The following is a 19,941-nucleotide window of genomic DNA, read 5'->3' on the forward strand; positions in this document are numbered from 1 at the left end:
CGGGAGAATCCTGGCAGAAGGACTGTAGGGACAGGAGGGACTGAGAGCAGCTCTGTCACAGAAAATCAGGGAACCATAAAGTCACAGGCTGGTTTGGCTGGGAAGGGACCTTAAAGCCCATCCAATTCCACCCCCTGCCACGGGCAGGGACACCTTCCACTAGCCCAGGTTGCTCCAAGCCCCGTCCAACCTGGCCTCGAAGGGGAACTTCACTTATTTCCCGGGTGCTTGACTGTTATCAAACCCCCAGAGGCTCTGTGTTGGGTCCCTGGTGACAGAACCACCCATGTCCTGTGTCCCAGGGGGCTCAGGGGATGTGCAGGGTCAGCTCAGGTGTTAGGATGAGGGTGTTGGGAGTATCTGCTGTGCAACAACTTTCCTCTCTTCTGGATTGTTGATCCTTTTGGGTGGAAAACTCAAGGTCCAGGTGTCTTCTGGGCGTTCCTGTGTGCCTCCAAATCAGTGGCTGTGCTGAGGAGGGGGATGTGATGCCCTCCCTTGCTGTAGGTGTTCATCACTGTGCCACGAGGTGCCAGCTCTGCTTCTGAGGCACATCCAGGTGTGCCAGGATGCACAGCCCAACCCAAGGAACAAACAATGCCTTTAGCAGGGATGGGAAGAGCTGGCTGGCTTCCTACAGGGCACTGGCAACTGGGAAAACAAAAGGCTGGAGCCATCAGAGGGGTTTGCAGTGACACCCTCACGTTGTCCCACTGAGCCAGAAGTGCAGCCTCACATCCAGCAGCACCCAGGAGGGGGGCTTTGGCTTGTGGGGAAGTGCTTTATTTTCTTTAATTAACTCAATCTGAACTGGATGGAGACCAAACATTTCCCAGTGCCAGCCAGCCCTGAGCTGTGCCCTGAGCTGTGCCCTGAGCTGTGCCCTGGGTGATTGGAGCTGACAGCCCCAGCAGTGCTGCTGCAGATGCCAGCAAACCCCACTGATGGACCCGAAAATCCCCCACAGATCTGACAGGGAACATTAATGCTCAGGGGATGAAAGCTCAGATCCTTTCCTCTCCTGACTCTGCAATGGCTGGCAGTCAGGAAAATCCCAGCAGAGTCACTCAGACCTGCTCTAACAGCCCTGGAACAAGCACTTTTATCCCATATATATCCAGGACAGAGCAATTAGAGCCTGTCAGGATCCTTCCAGCCTGTCTGGGGTGATTTAGCAGCCCTCTGAGTGCCTGTGCACACATCTCCAGCTGCCTCCTGCTGCCCTCCTCGAGGACACGCTGCCTCCCGCGGGGATGTGCTGAATGGAGGGGGAATTGCAGGCATATGTTATTCCCTGGCACAGCTCGTCCCCAGGCTGCCTTCCCGGGGAGCAGCAGCTCTGTCTCTGGCCATGGAGAGAGGCTCTGCTCTCTCATGGCATGGCAGCTGGCCCAGGGAAAGGCAGAGCTGCTCCCTGGCTGGGAGACAGCTGGGATTGATTCCAGAGCTGGATTTCGGCTCCTGTGCCACGGGGTGCAGAGATGAGGGGCTGGAGGGATGGGCCAGGCAGGGGCAGGGAGGTGGTTCCACACTTCCAGCGAGCGCTCCAACACTGATCCCAAACCTGGAAGGCAGGTCCTAATCCCGCTGGGGTTTTGCCTTAATGAAGGAACCCCAGTGCTTTTCTCCAGTGCCCAGAGCTCAGTGGACAGCAGAGCCCTTCCCTGAGCTCTGCACAGAACACTGATCAGTTAATGATGGTCAATCAGCTCCATTCCATGCCAGGATCCATCCCTGCTACCCACCCTCGGCACCCCCAGCCTGTTTCCCCTGTTCTGCCTCTAAACCCCGTGGCCTTTTGCTTCCCAACAGTTTATTTCCAGCTTCTCAGTCCCCTCTCTGTCCTCTAAATGGAAAGGCTGAGGCAGGCACTGCACATTTGGAGCTGTGGCCCCCTGAGGCCACCCCAGGCAGCTGATCCAGCCCAGCACACTCAGCCAAGGAATCATTTCCCACTGATATTCGTCGTGTGGGGGGAAAAAAGGGTGAACTGGTGTGTTTGGAATTACTGGTGTGGGAAAAGCAGCCCGGGAGGGATGGGCACATCTCTGCCACACCAGTGTCCCGACTGCTGCACTCCCTGCCAGGGTGAGCAGTGACAGGATGAGGGGTGGTGGCTATAAACCAAAAGAGGGTGGATTTGGATGAGATATTGGGAAGAAATTCTCTCCTAGGAGGGTGGGGAGGCCCTGGCACAGGTTGCCCAGAGAAGCTGTGGCTGCCCCTGGATCCCTGGAAGTGTCCAAGGCCAGGTTGGAGCAACCTGGGCTAGTGGGAGGTGTCCCTGCCTGTGGCAGGGGGTGGCACTGGATGGGCTTTAAGGTCCCTTCCAACCCAAATCATCCTGTGATTCCATGAATTCTGTGCTTAGGTTAGAAATGTCTGGAGGCTGGAAGTGCTTCCCACAGCATGGCCCACCCCCAGCCTGCTCCCATGGACAGTCCTACCCCTGAACCAGGGGCTGAAGGGGCTGAGGCTCCCCGTGGGTGCCCACCTGGAGTCACTCCTACCCCAGCCTGGCTCCCCCAAAGACACCCTTTCCCTCTTCCCTTCCCCCAGTCCCACAGTGCAAACACCAGCGGGCACTTCGGTGCGATGCTGGGGCAAAACCAATCCCAGAATCCCAAAAAGCAAGGCGGAAAAAAATGTGATCCCAAAGGAATGGGTGAGCCCTTCTCCCCCAGCACCACAGCAGGATGGGAGCAGTGGCCACTGCCTGCTTTTTCCAGGCACAGGGAGCACGTGGAGTGTGACTCATTCCTGGCAGGAATTTCCATCTCACCCCATCCCCTCCATGGGAGAGCTCCAGCCCCTCTCTCCACCTGGAGGCTTTCAGCCACCCCTCAGGAGGCAGCAGGGAGGAGTGCCAAGGGAAGGGCCAGCCCAGGAGCAGAGGTGTCCTTGGCCCAGCTGGCAGCAGCTGTGTCTGAGAGGCCCTCGAGGTCCCCACTCCCTCCCAGCTGCCAAAGCTGTGTCTGGGAGAGGAGTGGAGTCTCAAATCCTGGGGAGAGCTGCCCCATCCCAGACTGGAAGGGCTGGACATGAAAAGAAATCTCTCTCTCTCCTTCATTAAGGGCTCAAGAGGAATTTGGAGAAGTGGGTGCAGCCCTCAGTGGCACCAGGGCACGGGACCTCCCCCAGACACTGCTGGGCTCTTCCCTGAGCTCCTGAGCATTCCTCAGGGCCCCACTCTGGGAGGCAGAGGAGATCCTGGCTGCCACCAACGGGACCTTCTGATGCTCAGAGACATCACCCAAGCCCGAAGTTGTATCAAAATCATATTTTTCTCTCTCCAGTGTTGTTTCCTCCCCCTTCCCTCTCCACACTCCCTCCATATTTATGGACAGCGATGTCTCATCCTTTGTTTTCCTCACTGAACAAATCATTTCTACCTGACAGGAGGGTGCTGCCAGCTGGGGGTTGGTCTCTTCTCCCAGACAGCCAGCTCTGAGCGTGACTTTTGGTCCTGTGCTGGAGCTGCACAGCACAACCCAGGCTGAACTTTGCTGGGGTGCAGCATTCGTGCTCTGGATCACAAACCTCCCACCCCAGGCTGAATCCCTGGCTGAGGGCTGGAACTTGAGGAAATCCTGCGAGTTTCTAATCTTAGGCTGCTTTTCCCTGGGTAGTTTATTCCTTTAAATAGAAAGGCTTAAATGGGATTGACTCCTACAGTCCTCCTGCTCTGGATGGACTGTAATCCAGTCCATGGGCAGCACTGGGCCTGGGCTCTGCACTGCACATCCCTTCTGCTCTGAAGGGAGGACAAGGCTCAGGAGGCCTCACTTTCTGCTTCTCTGCCCCATCCAGCTTGTTTTTGGAGGCAATTTGAGACACCCTTGGTGGGCAGTGGCTTTGGGAAGGCACTGGTGGCACTGGGCAGGAAGGGGAAGTTTTAAATAACCCATAGGGAGTCATTGGGAATGTGAGAACAAATCCTTTATGAGACACTAGAGAATCCACATGGCATCAAACCTCCATGGCCACAGGGTTTGACTCAGTTGTACCACGTGCCCAGAGCATCCCTCACTCTAAAATAGTCTGAAGATTTCTAAAACAAAGAGTTACTAAACCCCCAGTGGAGGAAAAATGGTGCAGGGATGCTGCTGAAAGGATGGTTAAACACAGGGAAACTTGGAGTGGGTCCTGGAGGAGAAGGAGGGTGATGGACACATCTCTGCAGCTGCTCCCTGACCCCAGGACTTCCAGACCATCCCAGTGGGATGGACATGAACCAGATACAGCCCTGGCCATGGGGAAACCCGGGATGGGGAACATCTCCCTGAGATGTGTCAGGGCCGGTCCCACTGGGGAAAAAGAGCTCCTTGGGGATGCAAAGACACCTCAGCCATGGGATCTTCTGGGTGGAACACCTGGAGTGCTTCCCAAAGCCTGTTTGTGGTCTAGAAGGGAACAGCTAACAATGTGCAGTGGCACGAGGGAAGATCTTTTTTAGGATGACCAGTTACATGTGTGGATGACCCTTTAAATCCCAGCTCTCCAGTAGAGCAGTCCCCTCAGCCCTGGTGAGAGAATTCCGGTTCCTCCACAATTTTCCAGCGGGATTTGCAGTGGGTGCTCACGGAGCTTGGCAGCCTTTGCAGAGGTGCTGTTTGCTGCACAAACCACTTCTTTTGATGTCTGTGTGGAATAATCCTGTCCTAATGTCTGTGCTGCCATCCAGGATTTGTGCAGCCAAGCTCCCTGACTTTCCAAGGTCTGTGTTTCCCCCCCTTTGCAAACCCCAAACAAGGACCCCACCCTGGCTTTACCCATCCTCTCCCTCACCTCTGCAAATCCTTCTTTCCAAGCCTGTCCCTGGCCCTGCTCCTCAGCCAGAAGGGCAGCTCCCAATCCATTCCCGTGCTGGGCAGCACCTCCCAGACCAGATCCCCTTATCTCTGGACATCCCTCTCCGGGAGAAGATCCTTGTGCTGTCCCAGCCTGCCCTGGCTTCCCCACCCTGCTGATGTGTCTGCAATCCCCTCTGACGTGTCCTGGAGGCTCAGGCGAGGTGGAATGGAGCGTTTCCCTCCTCCCACCACCCTGTCTTGAAGCGTGTGGGAAGTCCAACCCTTGTGGGAGATTGTCATGAGTCAGTGTTTGCATGTCCTGAGTCACTCCAGGGAGTTGCCAGAGAGGAGGGGGGGATGCCCAGCCTCATCCAGGGGGTGTAAATGTCCCAGGGAGATCCATCTGAAAGAAAATTCCTCCTAAGGAAACCCACGGAGCTGTCAAGGACACGTCACCACCTCGTAGGGCTTCTAGCAGGGCCACCATACGTGCCCAGAGCATCCCCCACTCTAAAATATCTGAGGATTTCTAAAACAATGAGTTACTAAACCCCCAGTGGAGGGAAAATGGTGCAGGGATGCTGCTGAAAGGATGGTTAAACACAGGGAAACCTGGAGGAGGAGGAGGGTGATGGACACATTCCAGACCATCCCATGGGACGGACATGAACCAGATACAGCCTTGGCCATGGGGAAACCCGGGATGGGGAACATCTCCCTGAAATGTGTCAGGGCCAGTCCCATTGGGGAAAAAGAGCTCCTTGGGGGTGCAAAGAGACCTTAATCATGGGATTTCCTCGCCTTGCCTCCAGCTGATGGCCCCAAGCTGATCATTCTGGAGAGCTGTCACATCCCTAAGCCCTGGCTCTCCTTGGAAAGCTGTCCTGGGATGTGCCAAGGGCTGTCTCTTGGTAGCTCCATCACAGCAAGTCTGGGGAACCACAGCATTCAAGGTGTCAGGGAGGCCATGCAGGAATGACTGGCAATCCCACAAAGCAGGGCTTTTGGGATGTCTTTTGGGTACAATTCATTCCCAGTCCTCCCACAGATGCAGTTTGTATCACCATTTTGGGGTGGTTTTTTTCAGCTCAAGGTGCTGCTGAGCACGTGTGGGGCTTCAGGCTGGATTAGCTCAGGAGTTCATCCCTGCTGCTCAAAGCAGGCTTGAAAGGGGGGAGTGGCAGCACAGGCAGGTCCTCTGTGATGGACACCCTTGGTGACACCCCCCAGACACTGGAATATCATCCATCCTTGGATGAGCAGCCCAGAGCACACCAGAGGATGCTTCAAACACACATCCTGCCTTTACATCCTCACCTCCACTTACAGCTCCAATGGGATACATTTCCAGGCCAAGAAGAGCTGGAACAACCACCCCAGGATTTTCTGGTCTCAGCCTTCAACATGAACTCAATTTTCTTTGCTTGCTCAGAGCAGGGGCCAAGCAGGCCACAAAACAGGGGGTCATGTCAGAGTTCCTTTTCTTCTTCGCTTAACACTGAAATAAAAATACATCTCAAGCTTGTTTTGGGATTAACAAGGAAAAAATCATCTTGATGGGAACCATCTGTGGCCGGGAGATCCAGCTGCTCCCTGCTTCCCACCCAGCACACAGACTCTTACTGGGGTGTGTTCCTCTCCCAAATATTATTCCTCTCATCCCTGTGCTGGCGGGAGGAATCCCAGCTATTCAAGGAGGCTTTTTTCTCTGGATGGCCTCAGCATTTAAAAGCCCAGCAGCTCCTGACCCTATATAAGATAATATTTGCTTTCCCTGTTCCAGCTCCGGGGCCCAGCACAGCTTGGGGTGGCTGCTGCTCCCGGGAACAGAAATCCTGGAACCATCTTTGTTGTAACCTTTCCACCCCAGACGTTACCTCATGGTCAAAGCAAATATCTCATGGCCTCTCCAGCCTGTCCTGCAAACCAGGAGGGGAAATCTGCCCCCAGGAGTGGAGATTCCCTTGCTCCCCATCTGCTGGAAATGAGGGGATATGGACCATGGTGTAGGAGGACTACACCATGATGATTTCTGGGGTGGCTGCTGACCCCATGTGGGGTTTGGGGTGTCTGGCAGGAAAATGCAACCACTTCTAGGCCGAAGGATTGGCAACAAGAGGATGGAGAGGTGTGTTTGCAGCAGCAGAAACCCCAGAGAGATTCGGAGCAGGGAAAAGCCTCCAAGGCCAGGAAGAGGAGAGGGGACTCAGGATGAAACCAGCAGGAGCCAGGGCAGGTCTGGTCCCAGGAGGAAAGGGTGGACAATTCTCTTCTCTCCCCATGATTCCAGCAGGTGAGGAGGCTGCTGGCTGAGATGCCTCCCCCTGGGATCAGCTCTTGGCTGGCTGAGCGGGAAGCTGGAAGTGAGACGGGACCAACAGGTTCTATGGTGCCTGGGCTGCGAGAGCCTCTGGGATGGCAGCACATTCCTGCCCTGGGATCCACCCTCTGCCCAGGAATGAGGTGCTGAGCCGAGCTGAAATGGGCCCAAATGAACACTTGAGGGGCTTTCCCAATCCTGGTTTGAGGAGGGATTCTTGTGGGGGCCTTCCTAGCCATGGCATCTCCAGGATGAGCACAGAGCTGGCCTGGGAGACGCTCTGCACTCATTGTGCTGGCAGGACATGGAGGTCTTGCTCCCCCTGCCCTCCTGCTTGTCCCTCAGGGACAACCTGCTGCCCTGAATGTGGGGACCTCTGAGTTATTTTAACTTGCCAGGACTGAGTTACCTCCCCTCTCCTCCACAGGGCACAGCATGAGCTGCTTGGAGTGGGTGCTGCTGCCTCCTTCCCACTGGGGCTGCCACGAAGCGTCCCAGTGTGGATTTTGCAGTCCAGGGGATGAAGGCAAAATTCCTTCCATTTCTGAGGCCAGCAAAACCCATCCCCAGCCACTGCCCTGTCCCTGCAGCCAGAGGTGCAGCCCGTGCTCCCATCCCAGGAATGTGGGATGCTCTGGTGCTGCTCTGCCCAGCCCTGCTCTGCCCACAGGGTGGGGACAGTCCTTGCTCTCCTGGGCCAGGCAGATCCTGAGCTGCTCCAGGGCAGGATGGACAGCACAGGCAGCTCTGCCCTTTGACTCATCCACTTCAGAGCTGGACTCGCTGATCCTTGTGCGTCCCTCCCAACTCAGCATATTCCATGAACCTGTGAATCGGTGGCACTGGAAGGCGCTCCCCCAAATTCTGGGCAGCGCAGGTGGTGTTCTGCAAGGAGGACTCATCTTTCCAAGATCTTAAATCCCTCAGGGGCCAACAATGCCCCAAAATGCCACTCTGACTTTAGTCTGTGCCTGGTTACTGATGCTTGGCCAACTGACTGCAGATGCTGTTATTTCACCCAGCAAAAAGCAATTTATAGATGAAATGAATATAATCCACTGGAACAGCCTCACGTAGAAGGAAATTATATTGTCACAGGAAGAAAATGTGCTGCTGCTTTATTAGAAAGAGAGGGAAAGGGATTCATGCAACAATTTTCAGACAGAGAGGTTTTGAACTGCAAACTCCAGGATGGAGATGATCAGAAAACTGATGTTCCCCTTTGCCTCCTGAATAAGAGAGGCTTTGTTCAGGGATCCAGCTCAAGGCTGGGGCAGAGCTGCTTGCAAGGGATTTTATTTCAGCTGCCTGCAAAGAATCTCTGAGAGGAATGTGGCATGTTCGGCCTGCAGAAAGGGAGAGAGATCACCAGAGGTGTTCAATATTCCCTGGAGCAGGGAACCCCTGGCAAAGGTGTGACCATGTGTGGCCTGGCTGTGTTTAGACACAAACATCACCCCCAGAGCCACGTGAAGGTGGCTGGAGCAGGTGAAAGTCCTCCTGGAGGGAGCTGGATCGATGGTGGGCTTTGTTAACACAGCTCATTCCCTGCTGGCACCAGGAATGTGATCCCTGAGCCCAGAGCTTCCCGTGCCTGGTGAGGTGCAAGCACAGAACAAAGGCCTCATCCCAAAGCCTCTGATTAATGTTTTAGTTAAGGGGAAAGGGTGGGTAGGGAGCAGAAGGGAACAAAGCAGCCCTGTTTGCATGGCAGAATGCTGGGATTTGCTTTCCAGGATGGATGGGATGGGAGCTCCTCCAGCAAAACTGTGATTTTGGTGCAAGCAGGGTTTGCCCTTCAGACTCATCCTCTCCAACTCTTCTGGTCAGGTGGTATCAGAAGCATTTTTGGTAAAGATCCTTCTCCCAGGGTCAGGGAAATCTTGCATCACGTTTAAAAATATATTTCTTTCCTTGCTGTTTCATCCTCGTTTGTTTGTTAAGTGGATCTTCTCTAGGATCCAGAAAATGCTGTCAGACACAGTAATTGTGACTCATTATTTCAGGAATGGCTTTAGCTACATGTCCTGAAGTTCTCCCAATACATTTAGAATAATGGAATCACCAAGGTTGGAAAAGACCCCCAAGATCATCAAGTCCAACCTTCGCCCAGATCCCACCATCCTCACTGAATTATGTTGGGAAGTGCCACAGCTGCTCATTTTTTGGAACACTTCCAGCCTGTTCCAATGCTTAACCACTCTTTCAGTGAAGCAGTTTTCCCTGATATCCCACCTGACCCTTCCCTGGCACAGCTCGAGGTCATTTCCCCCCTGTCCTGTGTAACCACAGCCCGGCAGTGGGTGGAGAGACATTCCCACCTATGGCTAAATGCATGTTTGGAGACAGGAGCTGCAGGCCTGAAATGATCTCATTTGCTACAAATTACATATTCAGGACTGGATTTTCCTCCCTTAAACTACCTTCCTTCAGGAATCATCACAAAGTGAGGAGGGTGCTGCTTTCATGGCTTTAAAAGAGGGAGGAGAAGGATTCTTGGTGGTGCTGAGATGGTCCCTTCCAGGAATGAAGAGCTGCAATGTGATCTTAATTCACCTCTTTTCATATAAGATGGGGTGTATAAACAGCTTGGAGTGGTCTGGCTGCATTTTCTGACCCTCCAGCGCCTTCAGGAGGGCCCCAGATGTGTTTCTGCTCCCAACTGGCCACAGTGCACATGTTCCAGGAGCCAGGCCAGCTGCAGAGCACAGCTGGATGGGGGGACAGCTCCCTGTCCCTCAGCTGGGCTGAGAGGGAGCCACTACCCCAGATTTACAGCCAGATTTTTATTCTACTGCTCCACTAACTGAATATCTCCAGAGCTTGAGGACCTTTGGGAATGAAGGTTGATGTGGATGTTTTTACTACACCTATTTTTTTTCTCCACAGACTTGTATTTATCCTGAGCTTCCTGCTGAGAGCTGGAGATTCTGGGTGGCTTCATTACTTCCAGTGGTGTATGTAATGGGGGGAAAAATGCCAGCAAAGGAAAGGTCACAAGCTTGGGGTACAGGACTGGGACTTGCCAGCAGCTCAGCTGCGGGTGGGGATGCACCAGGTCCTGCACCACCTCCCACCTCACCTCCATCCAGAGGGTTCTGCACGGACTGATCAGACCATATTTGTCTAGCCAAGCCCTTTGAAGGGCTGTGGGGCCACTCCAGAAGCTGTTTGCATAAGACAAATGTCCTTCAGATGGAAACAACATCCTTCAGAGGGAAAGGAGGGCACAGGGGGCTCTTCGTCCTCAGAAACCTCGACGGAGACAGACATTCCTGAACGTGCCAGTGGATAACCAGCACCACAAAGACTCCTCCTGGCTCCTCCAGACCTTCTCATCTCTTGACACCCAGCCTCTGTCCCTCTGTCAGATAGGAAAGGAGAGGAGATACCTCATGTGACAGAGCTGACAAAACATCTCAGGCCACATTCTGCTTTTATTGACGGGACCCAGTCTGGAGTTACACACCAAGGAGCACCTTGTTTGCAATAAAGACATCAAGTGGGGACTTCTGTTTCTCTTTATTACTTTGCCCAAATAATTTCTTCTACAAGTTAAAAAAAGAAAAATAAATGCATGTTTGTCTCCTCAGTTGACTTTGCCGTGACTTCCAGTCCCTCGATCTAACAGTGTTGATGTGCTCGGGCTGATTTTGGACTGATGACACATCACAAAGTGTTTTATTTGCAGTTCTCTCTTCCAGACTGTGCCAGGACAAAATGAGCCCTTTTATTTATTTATCTATGTATTTATTTATTTATTTATTTATTTATTTATCAATTGATTATTTTTATGACTGTTTGAACCATCTCATTTTCTACAAGACTTTAGTGCAGCGATCAGGGAAGGCTGAGGGTTGGCTGGGACTTGATTTACCTGCTCCAACAATCCATGGCAGGGATTTTCCTCCTGTTTACCCACATCGACCTTATCTCCTGAAAGGCTTGTAGGGCTGCTGGTTAAACCACCACAGACAAGGCAAGCACAGGGATTGTGCAAACAGCCAACGTGTTTCCTGACGTGGTGGACAAACAGTATCTTCGTTTCTAGTTGCTGGGTAACACCAAACATCCATAGATTCCCCCTCAAAGGGCTCTGCAGGGCTCAAACTCACCCTGCTCCTGCTGCAGGGGTGGAGACCTTGCAGGGGCTTGTTGGGGCAGATTGGGGAGGAAAAAAAAAGGTGAGAGAGAGGTTGAAATCCAGAGGATGTAACAGCAAAATAGCTCTGTGAGTTGTCCCTGTAAATGCCATTATGGCACAATAATTATGCCTAAGGGGACACTTACAATCAACACCCTCCCTACACTTATCAGAGGCACAAAGACCTCGGAGAAGGAATTAGGAAAAAGGACCTCAGTGAAAATATTCCCAGCACAAACACAGGAAAGCCCAGCTCTCCCTCCCGTCTGTCCTGCATTCCCCAGGATTGAAGGGGCAGAACAATGGGGTGTCCCTGTGTCCCTCTCCACACTTCCTTCCCCTTCCCAGGGCTGGTCAGATCCTACAGGGCAGTACAGTGGGGATTTACCTCCCACCAGCTTTGCTGCCATGCACAGACAGACAGACAGACAGCATCCAAAATGCTCTGACAGCTCTGAGAAGGCTCCAGGGAGACCTGAGAGCCCCTTCCAGAGCCTAAAGGGGCTCCAGGAGAGCTGGAGAGGGACTGGGGACAAGGATGGAGGGACAGGACAAGGGGGAATGGCTTCCCACTGCCAGAGGGCAGGGATAGATGGGATATTGGGAAGGAATTCTTCTCTGGGAGGGTGGGGAGGCCCTGGCACAGGTTGCCCAGAGAAGCTGTGGCTGCCCCTGGATCCCTGGAAGTGTCCAAGGCCAGGCTGGAGCAACCTGGGATGGTGGGAGGTGTCCCTGCCCATGGCAGGGGGTGGCACTGGATGATCTTTAAGGTCCTTTCCAACCCAAACTATCCTGGGATTCTGTGATTCTCTATCAGGTGGGAAGGAGTTATCCTGTGATCCCAAAAAAGAGCCATGCCTGGATCACCAGGAGGGCTCAGGCAAGTGTTTCTCCAGGAAGGACTTCTCACCTGAGGGCCTGGGAGGAGGAAAAGAGACTTTTCTCTACCTGCAGAGAGGGTGAAACTGCCCTGTTTTCTGGAGGAGGGTGATGTTCCATGCTGTGTTTAAGGATTGTTCACTCCCTTCCCTCTGTTCCCTCTCTCAGGGGAAGCTGTAGCATCTCCTTCCCTGTCCACTCCCCAAAATACCAAAGCAGAGCCTCCTCTGAGGCTTTCACGTGCCGCCCTTTTGCATCCCCAGACCTTCAGCCTTGTATTTCCCTGCCAGAAAACAAAACTGGCCCTTCTGGAGGACTTTTTCCCCTTCCACAAGCACATAAGGAAAGCGCTTTCAGGACGTGGTGTGAGATCTGCCTATGCCTAAAACTTGCCCCTGGTTTAAAGCTGAGCTGGGTCCTAAAGGAGCAGCTTAAAAAGTGAGTCCAAGGGGTTTCAATGAGGGTTTTATAGGGGCATCATTTGGAAATGAATGTGGCTAGATCCACGTGAGGAATCACAGCAGAAATCCCCCCCATGCCAGAGGGAGATATTTAAAATACCTTTGAGCATTCAAGGCTCTAAGCACGGGATAAGGAACTTTTAAATCTGAAACCAAGTTTCCCCATCCAAAATTGCCTCTTTTTTTTTTTTTTTTTTGACACTGCACAGCCTTTAGCAGCCAAATTGCTGCTGGCAGGGGGGAGAGAAGGTCCTTCTGCTCATCATTCCTCTTGGAGGTGGCTTGGAAATGAAACCTTCCCCCAGCCCTGCATCCTGGTGGGAGCCTGTCTTGGATCCAACTGGCCAAGTCACAGAAACATTCTGAAAATGTGCAAACTCTGATTCTTTTGGAGGCTTTTGCTCAGCAAAAAGGATGTGGAAAGCCTGGCTGACACCGGGAGCAGCTGCACTGGGACCTCACAAGTCAGAAGGATATTTTCAGGGCCAGAAGAAAAGATTTTCCCCTCGATCTTACAAATGGCTGAAGCCTTTCTGCTGAAAGGAGAAGGAGACAAAAACACCAGGCACAAACCCGGGGATGTGTAGAGTCTGGCAACGTCCCAAGGACCCGTGGCCACGTCTTGGAACGCCTGCATCTGCCCCAGCTGGCCCTGCACAGCCACCCTCCCGCCTGCAGGGAGCACAGCCTAAAGCTCTGCAGGGACCAGGTGACCAGGCAGCAAATCAAATGCTCCCACAGGATGTGTTTCCATCGGGATTTAAGATAATCACGGCTCTGAGAGGCTTGTGATTCTGAAAAGTCTGCTGTCAGCAGGACTGGAAGGAGAAGCACTTGGCAAAGAGCTGCCAGGATCCTCTGCTGATGCCCGGGCTCATCACTTTGGATCAGCCCCTATATCCTGATCTTTCAGCTCCAGTCTTTTCCCTGTAGGCAGTTTCCCTGCTGGTGGGGGCAGCAGGGTTATTTTACCTCTCCCAGGAAAAGAGAGACAGTTGCCAGTGACCTCTTGGCTTCATCTGGCTCAGTAAAGAGGACCCTGGCATCTGTCTCACAGTTACTTGTTATTTTGACAGCACATCCCCTCCTTCTGCACTGCTTGGACCATGCACTCCCTCTGGGCTGGGCCAGAAAAAGTGGAAAATGGCCAATTTGCAGCAAGAAACCCTGAAGCTGTTGCTCTCAGCTAAAGTTTTTTGTCACCTTGCATCAAGAAGGGCAAAAAATTCCCAGGCAGGACAGAGTTCAGTGTTGCCACAGTGCTGGGCAGGCCTGGGCATCCTCCTCACCCCAAGTGACCTGTGGTGTTGCAACAGGAAGAAAACAAGTCCTGAGATCCAACAGAACACTCACTCCTCCTCTCCCCAAACTGCTCTGACTTGAGGACCCCACAGCAGGGTAGCCTCAGCCTGGAGATCAGGTCCAGGCTGCAGCTCCACTCCTGGGAGTTCAGGATCTGAAGGAGGAACGAGTGCAGACGATGAAAGGGGATGGGAAAAGAAATGAAAGGTGAGTTGGAAAGGGCAGGGGAAACCAGGAGGCTGCAAAGCCTGAACCTGAGCCTTTTTATCCACCTCCAACCACCCACGTGGGAACAAAACATCCCATCCCATCCCATCCCTCTTTGAAACAGGATTGCCTTGGATATAAATACCCCAGGAACAGCAATATGAATGGTGCGACCACTCTGCTCCTGCTGCCAAGCAGGGATTTACTGGTGCCCAGCTGACAGCAGCCCAGGGGCCATATATTTGCTCCAACTTGTGGAGGTTTTCCAGGTCAGATTTTTATTTTCCTTCCACTCTGAGTGTGTGTGTGGATGTACATGTCGCTCCCCGGGATGGACAACATCCCTGTATCCCAGTTCAGGGGAGGAAGATGGATGGTGAAGGGGAGCTGATGGGTGATGCAGATGTGAGGAACTGCCAGAGGGCAGGGTTTGATGGGATGTTGGGAAGGAATTCTTGGCTGTGAGGGTGGGGAGGCCCTGGCAAAGGCCCAGAGAAGCTGTGGCTGCCCCATCCCTGGAAGTGTCCAGGGTTAGCCATGGCTTAGAACAACCTGGGCTAGTGGGAGGTGTCTCGGGGCTGGAACTGGATGAGCTTTAAGATCCCTTCCCACCCAACCCATTCCCGGGTGCTCTCTGCTCTTTGGGGGGGCTCAGCATTCCCAATCCCCATCCACAGTTCCAAACACCCCCCGGCTTTCCCACGTCTCCCAGAACCGAGCTTTGGGACAGCACCGAGCGGGAGGGAGAGGGGAACGGGCGGGGGAGGAGGAGCTTTTTCCTTTCCAGGGGTGCCCTTATCCCCCAGCTCTGCACCGCGCAGGGGTTCACATCCCGCAGGGACACCCCAAAACCAGCCGAACGAGCGGGCACAGCCTTCTGCTCCTTCCTCCTCCTTCTCCTCCTCCTCCTGCTGCTGCTGCTGCCGGGGCGGAGCCGCCGGTGCCGCGCCCGCCCCGCTCGGGGAGCGGAGCCGAGCCGGCTGCGGGGACCGGGGACGCGTCGGCGGCACCTCCGTCCGCGCCTCTGTCCGTCCGTCTGTCTGTCCGTCCGTCCGCCTCATCCCACCCCGTGCCGGGGCGCGGCCTCGGCGGGGCAGGGGCACCCCCTCCCCCGGGGCTCGGCGAACTGGAGGATTCCCCAGCGGCAGGTAAAGGGTGGCACTGGGAGCACTGGGAGCGCTGGGGGGGCTTTGGCATCCCCCGCTCTCCCCCCTCCCCACCTTTTGGTGAGGGGGGTACGCGGTGACCCCGGGGTGGGGGGACGGTGCTGAGCTGGTGGGGGGGTGTCGGGTGTTGGTTTGACCCCCCCCAAAAAGTGCTGCGTTGTCTCTTTGCCCCTAAACGTGTTTCCCCCCCACCATTCCCCAAAGATGTTTCTTTGCCCCAAAATGTGAATTTTTTTCCCCATTCCCACAAGGTGTTTCTTTGCCCCAAAAGGCGTTTGTCTGGGTTTTTTTCCCCGTTCCCCAAAGCTGTTTCTTTGCCCTCTGTGCCCCCCCAAACACTGTGTGCCCCCCATGGGTGGCTCACCTGACCAGGAGCATCCCAAGCAAAGTTGGAATGTGATGGGGGGCTGTGGGTGGGCACCCACCTGGTGAGAGGTACCGGGGTGCCCCCTGTGGTCTCTGAGACCCCCCAGTTATCAGGGTGTGGAGCTGCTCCCCTGCTTTTCTCCTCCAGGCCCTACTTGCGTGCCAGGGAATGCCTCATTTTTATCTAAAATCCTGGCATCTGCAGTGTCCCACGGTCCCAGGGCTTGTCCAGAGCCCTAAAATCCTGAGGCAGCAAAATCCCAAGAGGGATCTATTGTTGCTTGCCCAGCTAGAGGAGCACCCAGTGCCCATCCAGCACCCACAGTCTCCCAGCACCCTGTGAGGATGCTCAGGGATGTCCTGGATGGCTCCTGGGGACATCCCCCCACTGCAGCAAAGCCACTGTTAAACACCCCAAATTTTTCAGCCAGAGGGCGAATGTAGAGGGTGGTATTTTATCTTAATGCTTGGCAAAGAAATTGCTTGGAAAAAGGAGTAATTCTGGGGAAAAAAAGGGGAGGAAAATCATGTCGTTGGTGTTTTATTGAAGGTCTCACCCACGTCCTGAAGCGTCACTGCCCAGAAAACTGGGCACTGAGGAGTTGCAGTCCACATTTTCCTCTGGAAAAGGTCTGGTGGAGCAATTCTTGGGGTAGAAGCTGTGAAATTTCCCCCCTGGTGAGGTGGAAATGAGGATTCTGCAGCCAGAAAAAACCTGGCTGTGGTGAACTCCCTGTGCTGTGGGGTTTTAGGGCTGGGTCTGTCCAGCCACTGTTACGTGTAATCGTGTTGGCTTAAGGGTTATTTTGGGGTTGGAAAGGGATTATGGAGAGCTGACAGGAACAGTCCTGACTGTGCTGTGTGTGAAATTGTAACAAAAATGGAATTCTGGTTCCCTTTGCTGGCTCTTTGTGGAGGAAAAGGAGTGTTGCTCAGGAAGCCCGTGTGGATTTTTCTCCATTAAAAGTTACTCCGTGCGCGGGGAACGTTCGATCCAAGCGCGCCGTTCCGATGCTGGATCCTCCTCGGGATGCTCCAGCTGCCAGGAAATTTAGATTGCTGCTTATTAGCCAGCAAAACTTAGCCCAGTGCTGCTCCTTAAAGAGGTTTTTTTGGGGGTTGGATCGCACAGGGATGCAGGAGGACTCCCTTCTTTTCCCCTTAGGAATTGCCAGCTTGCACTTGGCAGGTTCCTGGGGAAAAGCTGAGGGAAATGGATTTGCTGCCTCGCATTTTGTCTGGCAGGTCTGTGTTCCCCAGCCATCAGATTGCTGTGGAAAGCAGTCCATTAATTCATTATACAGCCTTTATCCACCTGAGCAGTGATGCCTCCTGAATCCTCAAACCCTGCTTTTTTAACACCTTCTCCTCCTCGAAGCGTCTTCACGACGATATCCCAGCGGTGTGGGGCTGCAGAATATTTCCCTGGGATTTAGAAGGCGCTTCTTCAGTGGCAAATTGAAAGCCGTGCTTTGATGGCAGAGTTAATTTTAGAGTGGGTGTCTCTGGCACGCTGTACTTGTATTAAATAAGCATGTTCTGCATGTTCTGCTCTTCCCTGGGATGAATTCTGCGCTCAGTGGCGAGGCACGGCCGATGTTTGGCTTGTGTGTTCACAATGAAAATGAGCCCTGGGCGGATCAATCTGTTGGCTGTCTGGTTGTAGGTTCAGAAACTGCTGGCTCAGAATTAGTGATATCAGGTTTGGTTTTCGCAAGGCAACAAATTGCTTTTATGAACCGGAAGATTCCAACGAGACGCCGAAGCAGCTGCAAGGGCCGGGGACTATTTGTTGTACTTTCCCCCATGAACTCCATGTCCACGTGTGTTTGATCTGGAGTAACTGCCTTCAAATTGCCAGGGTGTTTCACACTGCTCAGTGCCAAAATATTTAGGGGTTTGTTGGTGGTTTTTTAGTTTTTTAACGTGTGGGTTGGAGTAACTCACAGTTGCAAAGGGGGAGGGGGGGGGGGTTGAGGTCGGGTCCCAGGTGGCTCCTTCACCCTGTTGTTTGTTGGAGGCCCTTTGATGCTCACAGGTGGTGGAAGCTGGAGCTGGGTGCCCTTTCACCAGACACACCTGGGGGCAATATTGGCCTTTAACCCTCTTTGTGAGCCTTCCTGAGGGTGAGGATGAAAGGGAACGGCTGCACCTTTGAAATCCTCCTGGTTTGTGCCAGCCTGGGAAGGTGTGGTTATCCCTGACGGCGACAGTGGGGGAGCTGCTCACGGTAGGGCTCCTCCTGAGAGCAGCTTTCCTACAAATGTGGGCTGTAGGAATGTGCTTTCCCTGGTTTGAAACTCCTTTTCCTTGAGATTTTGCAGTCACAGGGGTTGGGCTCCTGTCCCACAGCCCTGGAATGAGGGGCTTTGCACCTTCGTGCTGATATTCCCGGATTTACAGGATGGTTTGGGTTTGAAAGGACCTTCAAACCTTCATCCAGCTCCAACCCCCTGCCACGGGCAGGGACATCTCCCATCAGACCAGGTTGCTCCAAGCCCGGTGATGAAGGGATGGGATCCACCTGGCAGCCACTTTACCGTGGCCATAAAGAGGCTTCATTAATTAGCGGCAGCTGCTAATTAAGCCTCAAGGAGCCTACATAGTGGTGGTTCACCCTCGTGCTGAAGCACGGGCAGTGCTGTTGGTGCGAGGAGGAGGCTGTGGCTGTGCCTGTGCTGGAGCTGCTGTGGGTTGAGTGGTGTCTCAGCTTCTCTCTCTCTTTGGGTGTTTGCTCGGGGCTGTTCCTGCCCAAAATCCCGGTGCTGGGCTGGCCGTGGAGCTGAGCAATGCCCTGTGCTCAGGAGAGGGCAGTGTCACACAGAGAGCTGCCTCCTTGTCCACGCTGGGCAGCACGTGGAGGTGACAACCTTTGCACCTCATCCCTCTCCCTCCTTCCCCAAAGCCGATATTCCTCCCCCAGCTCTGCTCCTGGTGTTTGCTGTACCTTTACGGGAATATTCCGAGCGTGACGCCGGGAAAAGGGATTTAAGGGACTGTTTATAGCAGCTGCTTTTGCCGGCCAGCCCCTCTATAAACAGCGATTAGATGCAGCTCCTTTAATGCGTGGCTTGACTTTCAAAAACAAAATTAAAAAAAAAAATAGCTGTGCGGTGGTGTTTGGCTTTGCTGCTTTTTCCTCTTGAGTTAACCACTGTGTTCTCCCCACTTCCTCCAAAAATACCCACAGACACTGGCAGGACAACTGCCTGAGTATTTGGTGAAATAGTCTGTCGTTGCTCAACAGCCTGAAAAAAAAAAGAAAAAACCCGATTTTTTTGTTTGTTTGTTTGTTTTATATGCAATTAAATATTTGTAGAAGATTCCTACCAGGGAGTGGTTTCGAGGTACAGAGTGCTCCCCTGAAGGGTGTTCAACCAAGGACCTTCTTGGGTGGCAACTGGGAAGTTTTCACCTATGGAATCCGTTCCAGGTCGTGTTTGAGCTCTGTCTTTTTTTTTTTCCTTTTGGTCGTTGGGCAGGATCAGCTTTATGAAAAAATCTTTCTTTTTGTGAGTATCTTATTTTCACTGATGTTCTTTCTTTTTTCTGAGTGTGGCTCTTGATCCAGGTATTGCTGAAGGGGCTGGTTTGGGTTTTTCCCACTGGGTGAAGGGTGGGGTGGGGACAGGAGAGGGGAAAATGGTACCTTTGCTGGGGTGATGCACAGGTCTGGGAACCAGCTCTGTCCCCAGGTTCCCCCATCCCAGCAGAGCCCTTCTGGTGGCTCATCTCTTCCTTGGAGATAGCTGGGAGTGCTTTTAATATTAATTCCTTAGTCATGCCAAATTGAATCCTCCTGCCCTTTATCCCCCGTGTCCTCTGTGTAGGAGCCAGGCTTTCTGTGAGGCGTTTGGGATCCAGGAGGACTTGGAGGTGTTGGACTGGAAGTTTTATTCTCTTCTTGTCTGGGACTGCTCCAAAGGATCTGTTTCACTGTGTTAAGCAGCTTTTTATCCTCCACTTTTCCCCTTCGGAGCGAGCTTGCCTTGAATCTTTATTTATTTATTTAAAATCTGCTTCTCTTCAAACTCTGCTGGAGCTTGTAAAATCTCTTTATAAATATCTGGCTGCTGTGCTTTGCTTCCCTTTCCTCCTCCCGGCTGAGGTGAAACGAAACTTCTCCCTCCCCCAGCCTGGGTTTAGATGCTCAGAGCAGAAATATTCTGGTCGTTTGCTGGTTTTAGTTTCAGGCTCACATTTGCCCAGGTTGCTCAGAGAAAGCATTTTTGCATCTGACTGAAATAGTACAAGGTGAAACCCAGTTTCCTTTAAGAGGTATTTTTGGGTGTAGCCTTTAAAA

At 53.2% G+C, this 19,941-nt stretch overlaps 1 protein-coding gene across 4 annotated transcripts in view; it reads left to right on the forward strand.

The window, feature by feature from the left end:
• The first annotated feature begins 15,071 nt into the window (after nt 1–15,071).
• Nucleotides 15,072–19,941, forward strand: part of GDPD5 (glycerophosphodiester phosphodiesterase domain containing 5) — a 115,976-nt gene continuing 111,106 nt past the window's right edge. For 2 of the 4 annotated variants that reach the window (XM_032680429.1, XM_032680432.1), the window contains exons 1-2: nt 15,097–15,254; nt 15,477–15,478. The gene's annotated coding sequence lies outside the window, so the exon portion shown is untranslated. Of the gene's footprint in view, nt 15,255–15,476; nt 15,479–19,941 lie in introns of all 4 variants that reach the window. The other 2 variants (XM_032680433.1, XM_032680430.1) reach the window with 2 other exon arrangements.

Source organism: Chiroxiphia lanceolata, chromosome 2, assembly GCF_009829145.1.
Source record: "Chiroxiphia lanceolata isolate bChiLan1 chromosome 2, bChiLan1.pri, whole genome shotgun sequence".
NCBI classification, from domain to species: Eukaryota; Metazoa; Chordata; class Aves; order Passeriformes; family Pipridae; genus Chiroxiphia; species Chiroxiphia lanceolata.